The sequence below is a fragment of the Gymnoscopelus microlampas genome, assembly GCF_963454915.1.
Source record: "Gymnoscopelus microlampas genome assembly, chromosome: 11".
Taxonomy (NCBI): Eukaryota; Metazoa; Chordata; class Actinopteri; order Myctophiformes; family Myctophidae; genus Gymnoscopelus; species Gymnoscopelus microlampas.
The window spans coordinates 12,534,125-12,540,124 of NC_139948.1; the positions used below are offsets into that span (position 1 = coordinate 12,534,125).

At 43.4% G+C, this 6,000-nt stretch overlaps 1 protein-coding gene across 3 annotated transcripts in view; it reads left to right on the forward strand.

Annotated features, from left to right (window-relative positions):
* Window positions 1-6,000, forward strand: part of LOC311056019 (uncharacterized protein) — a 61,543-nt gene that overhangs the window by 24,294 nt on the left and 31,249 nt on the right. The gene's annotated exons all lie outside the window — the stretch shown is intronic.

The window sequence follows — 6,000 nt, forward strand, 5'->3', positions numbered from 1 at the left end:
CTGACTCTGTGTCCCTCTGTGCCCATATTATATGGAGATCTCTGTTTCTGTCTGTCTATGGTTAGTCTAAGGTTTTTCTCTAGTGTGGATATGCTGATGTCTCTTCAGGTTTTGTGACAGACTGAAACTCTTGTCACACTGTTTACAGTAGAAAGGTTTTTCTCCAGTGTGAATACGCTGATGCTTCCTCAGGTTATCTAACAGACTGAAACGCTTGTCACACTGTTTACAGTGGAAAGGTTTTTCTCCAGTGTGAATACGCTGATGCTTCTTCAGGATATCTAACAGACTGAAAGTCTTGTTACACAATTTACAGTGGAATGGTTTTTCTCCCGTGTGAACACGCTGGTGACTTTGCAGGCGACCTAACTCAGTGAAGCTCTTATCACAATGTTTACAGTTGAAAGGTTTTTCTCCAGCGTGGATACGCTGGTGTTTGTTCAAAGTACCTAACACACTGAAACTCTTGTCACACAGTTTACAGTGGAAAGGTTTTTCTCCAGTGTGGATACGCTGGTGTGTCGTCAGGGTACTTGACTGACTGAAACTCTTGTCACACAATTTACAGTGGAATGTTTTTTCTCCCGTGTGAACACGCTGGTGACTTTGCAGGTGACCTAAATGACTGAAACTCTTGTCACACAGTTTACAGTGGAAAGGTTTATCTCCAGTGTGGATACGCTGGTGTCTCTTCAGGTTACCACTGAAACTCTTGTCACACTGTTTGCAGATGTGAGTTTTCTTTACTGTGTCAGTCAAATACCTCTTTACTTCCGATTGCATCAAAGTCTTGGTAGACTGTTGACTACTGTAAGGTCTTTCTTCTTCTGAGTTTCCTTGCTGCTGGCTCGTTGTCAGGAACGGTGGGTTCATCGTTAATGCTGCTGCTATGCATGGGCTGCAATGGTCCAAGAATGTAACTAATGATGTGTGACCTCACTATCCAGGATTGGTTACAGGGCAATTACCAGCTGAATATCAAGCGTATGGATCTCCGCTAATAGCTCCTCTTGTAGGTGCTGAAGGCTTCCTCTAGGTCTCTCTCCATGTGTGTCATTCACACTGTGCAGTCTGGTTTTAAGCTGAGCTGATTCGAAGCTCATGTCATCATTATGTTGTCACTATGATGTCAGCCATGCCCAAATATGGAGTCCATGTCATTTACTGAGATAAAGTTTCAGCCCAGTCTGTCAAACCTCAATTGTCTTTCAGTATGAAATTAAGTTCTACAAGCGAGGCGACTACCACAAGTTTGTACAGCTGTGTCTTGTCTATCTGGGTGCAGATGATGCAGCACAGACTGCAGTATACTTTCAACGGTCGGGAGCTCTGCACAAGGCGTGCTGGATGGCCAAGCTCCTCTACACTCTCAAGCTGGCTTTGATGGAACAGCATATCGCCTTGCTTCCCCAGGGCACCATCACCACATGGCAGTAGGTGCCGAAAATTCGGGTGTTTGGCAACTTCATTACGCACATCTACGCAACATGGTGGCTGACCTGTGACATAGCCATAGATGCCGCATAGAATTACCTCAAACTCTACCACAACCTACAAGTCTGTTGACGAGGGAATTGCAACATCAGCCATGAAAGCGCTGAAGAGGCACCTCAGGTACCCCTGGGACTCTTCAGCACCAAGGTGCCAGCTGCGTCGTGCACTTGCGGATGCCATCTTGGAGCACAAGCTAGATGATCTTCCCATGCAAGCCCCAAAGCAGTGTTTTGGCACTGGTTTCGGCAAGCCAAAGCTTCCAGTCCTCTCGCCGACCACCAGGTTGGCCGACCTCGCCAACCCAGACTGCTGGTTCGGTATGCACCAGCTGCACATCGATCCAGAATTTCTCTCACTCAATGTAGAGGATTGGGCTACCAGTGCATCATTCCAGGCAGGTGTGGTGAATGTGCGTGCCATCAACATTGTGAATGACTGTGCCGAGCGTGGAGTCAAACTCACAACAGACTTTGTGGCAGCAGCCAAGAGTGAGCAACATCTGCAGAATCTGCAGGCAGTTGAGCATGACCACTGTGAACAGCCCAATCTTCACTGCTGCAAGCGCAAGGTGAACACAATGTTTTTTTGTTTTTGTTAGAATGTTTTTTTCAAACATTTTTCAGTGATGTTCAATGAAAATGTCAATGTTTCTTTTTAAATAAACACATTTTTCTATTTTCAAAAACATCTTCTCAATAACTATTTGTTGTATATGAGTTCAAAAAGCACCCAAAATGGCACTTTTTGGCAAAATAGCTACATTTGACATGCTGCGTTGCACCTCCAAATCTGAATGAATTTTCCCCCCTGAATTTTGTCCCTGGAACAAAATATTTTAAGATGGGGGTCATATCACATTTTGAAGTCTAGGTTAAAAAAAAACTTTATTTCACGCTGCGTACTCTGGCCAAAAATAGCTAAGAACAGCCAGGGCTTTGCCTGGGCTTCAGTAGTGCTGTACTGCTGTTTTTAAATTTCACTTTTAGTTTCTTTGTTGCGTCAAAGGTGGGGGTATTTCTTATTCTCTTTTATCTTTGGGATTGTCTATTCCATTTTATCCAACTTTCATCTCATCTATTTTATCTCCATCGCTCTTCAAAGGTCACTGTTGCACTTTGATTGTATTTTTCATTCTGTAAAGCATTTTGAGTTGCCCGTGAAAGTGCTGTATAATAGATAAAGTTGGCTTGGCTTGCACGTGCTCGGTAGTAGCTGTAACACGTGTATTTTTTGCTATAGCAGAGACCCTTATATCCACTTAAACCCCATGCAGCATCCGCATTGTGGGGAAAGCTTTAGCTGACAATAGCAGATCGACAAGCTCACATCAAGCTTGCGATCTGCTATTTTCTACATAACAGAAAACGGAAAAGATACTCCGCTCAAGGGTCCCTGGTCGTTTCACTGGGCCAGTTCTTGTGAATTCTGGGGGGACGTGTGTGGTGGATATACACACACACAGGACAATTATTAAGTACAGTTATAATTGTCCTGTGTGTATATCCACCACACCACCTCTACTCAATTGATTTGATTGATTCATTTCATTGACTTTAATTGTTGTTTGTTGAGCCGCTGTTACGAGTGCAGATATGATAAGGTGAAAAAAAACGTGCAGGCCCTTGGGGTATACAGTACATCTTTGCTTGCCAAAAACCTGTTAGATTTCATTGTGTGTGTGTGTGTGTGTGTGTGTGTGTGTGTGTGTGTGTGTGTGTGTGTGTGTGTGTGTGTGTGTGTGTGTGTGTGTGTGTGTGTGTGTGTGTGTGTGTGTGTGTGTGTGTTTGAGAGTGTCTAGTCATGCCAAAGAAAGGCCACACACTGCTGTATAACCTCCAGGCTCTCCACCAAACATTTGTAGTGCGCGCACACACACACACACACACACACACACACACACACACACACACACACACACACACACACACACACACACACACACACACACACACACACACACACACACACACACACACACACACACACACACACACACACACACACACACACACACACACACACACACGTTATCCTCCCACTCTGCCACCTCGACATCCACTGTTGCTTTTTGAGGAAACATCTTTTGGAAGTCAGTGTGTGCCTGTGGCTTTCCAAAGAAAAATTCTTTAAATTCCACATGATGTTTGCTGTTTTTACTCTCTCTCTCTCTCTCTCTAGTACTTCTACAACAAACCTCCCACAGACACACACACTAGTAACACTGTCTACACTGTCAGAAACCTCAAAACATGTTGCTTTTCAGGGAATGGAAGAAAAGATCCAATGGATCCAATGTAGTTATTATTTTTGTCAGACTTATTAATACTTTAAAAAAATGATTCAAAAACTGTGCAAATAGCAGATCTATAAGCTCACAAGACACTGTTTATGACAAAAACTAAAAGGGTGGATACACGTGAGTGAGAGAAACAGGGTTGTTGATCTGCTATTCTCCAAGAAATCGAACATTTGTAACTCAAATCTTTGCTTCTGAGGGTCCCTGGAACAAAATATTTTACAAATGTTCGCTGTAAAAAAAATATATTCAAACCACACATTTTCACGATTTTTCAAAAAAATTGCAGATCTACAAGCTCATATCCAACGGATAGTCGGATATCCAACGGATAGTCGGATATCCGCCGACCCCCCCGATATGCCCATATATGGGCATACCCATTTATGGACATAATTGATAACTTCAGGGATATCCATATGGACATAAAAGGGGCAAGGACAGAAATATATAGAGATCTCCATATGGGCATTAAAGGGACACAGGGAGACAGACATAGATCTCCATACAGTATATGTGCACAGACAGACAGACAGACAGACAGACAGACAGACAGACAGTCGTCACAACGGGTATATAACGGGTGTTGCATAACAGGGTGTGGCATGCATTCCTTATTTGCATCGTTCCCAAGTATAGGCCAGTGCCAACGGGTACCTGTCTAGTACAACAAATAGTGAAAATGGCCGATCTACAAGCTGTAGGTCGTTGAGATGTAATGACATGCCCAAAATAGGGACGCCAGGTTTTTTTTCTCTCTGCTGCCTGCATGGTCAGTGGTTCTCAAACCTTTTCATGTCAAGGACCCCCAAAATTATGTTTTTTTGGGCTGGGGACCCCCTGGTACCCCCCTCAAAGACCCCTGGGGGTCCCCCAACCCCACTTTGAGAACCAATTCCCTAGGTACTGTAGGCAGGCAGACAGATTGTGATATTATCAAACATCAAACACACATTACAAATGTCTGTGTACCGAGGCCACACACACACACACACACACACACACACACACACACACACACACACACACACACACACACACACACACACACACACACACACACACACACACACACACACACACACACACACACACACACACACACAGAATGTGACAGATCATGTTGGGAGAGATGATCAGAGAGAGAGAGAGAGAGAGAGAGAGAGAGCTGGGGGTCTCTTCTTGTGCATGCCTTGAATAACTCTCGTTGCTCACAGGGCTATATTGCGGTCCCGTCTCCCCTCTTCTCCTGCACTGAACCCCCAAAAGGCTCACATTCTGAACCCCCCCCCCCTCCCCCCTCTCCCCTCTCCTTACAGTCAGTGTTTTCATCTCCAGCTCTGATTCACTCGTCCTCTCGGTGCCTCTGGGCGAACGAGGAGGAATGAATGTCTAAAAACAAACAGCAAGCAAATGCAACTCTTCCTGAGAGTGAGAGTGAGGGCATCCTTCCAGACTATAGCGGACCCATACTCTGTGTTCATATTAACCCTTTAAGACCTGACGCGATTCATAAAAATGTTTTCTAAATCCTCACAGTTTTTTGAAAAAAATCTATTAAAAAAAAGTCAATATTTTTCAAAAATAGCAGATCTACAAGCTCATAGCACGGCACTCGGTGCCGCGCTATGAGCTTGTATATCTGCTATTTTTGAATAGCCAAAGAAATCTAAAGTGACACAGATGCGTTCCATGTCTTAATGGGTTAACCCGTTCAGTCCGGGAATGTCATTTTAAGATTTCTTTGGCTATTCAAAAATAGCAGCTCATAGGCTATGAACTTGTAGATCTGATATTTTTGAAAAATCGTGCAAAAAATATTTGAATGTATATATTTTTTTACAGCGAATATTTGTAAAATATGTTGTTCCAGGGACCCCCCAGAAGCAAAGATTTGAGTTACAAGTGTTCGCTTTAAAAATATATATATTCAAAGATCTGTACGTGTTTGGTACACTCAAAAAATGTAATTAATACTGTGTATGAATTAACATATTAATATTATGGATTTGACTGTGTATCTTTGTATTTAGACCTGCAATCAGGAACTTCTTAACTAACACCATTTTTTTATTTGAACCACTCTGTATGGCAGAGTATGTTAATACCATAAAAAACATGGACCCTGATGTCTGGTAGGACACCTGCTGGTTGACAGGTAGTACTGCCTGAAGCCCATGCGCCCATTATCTCCCATGAGCCAGGGGAGG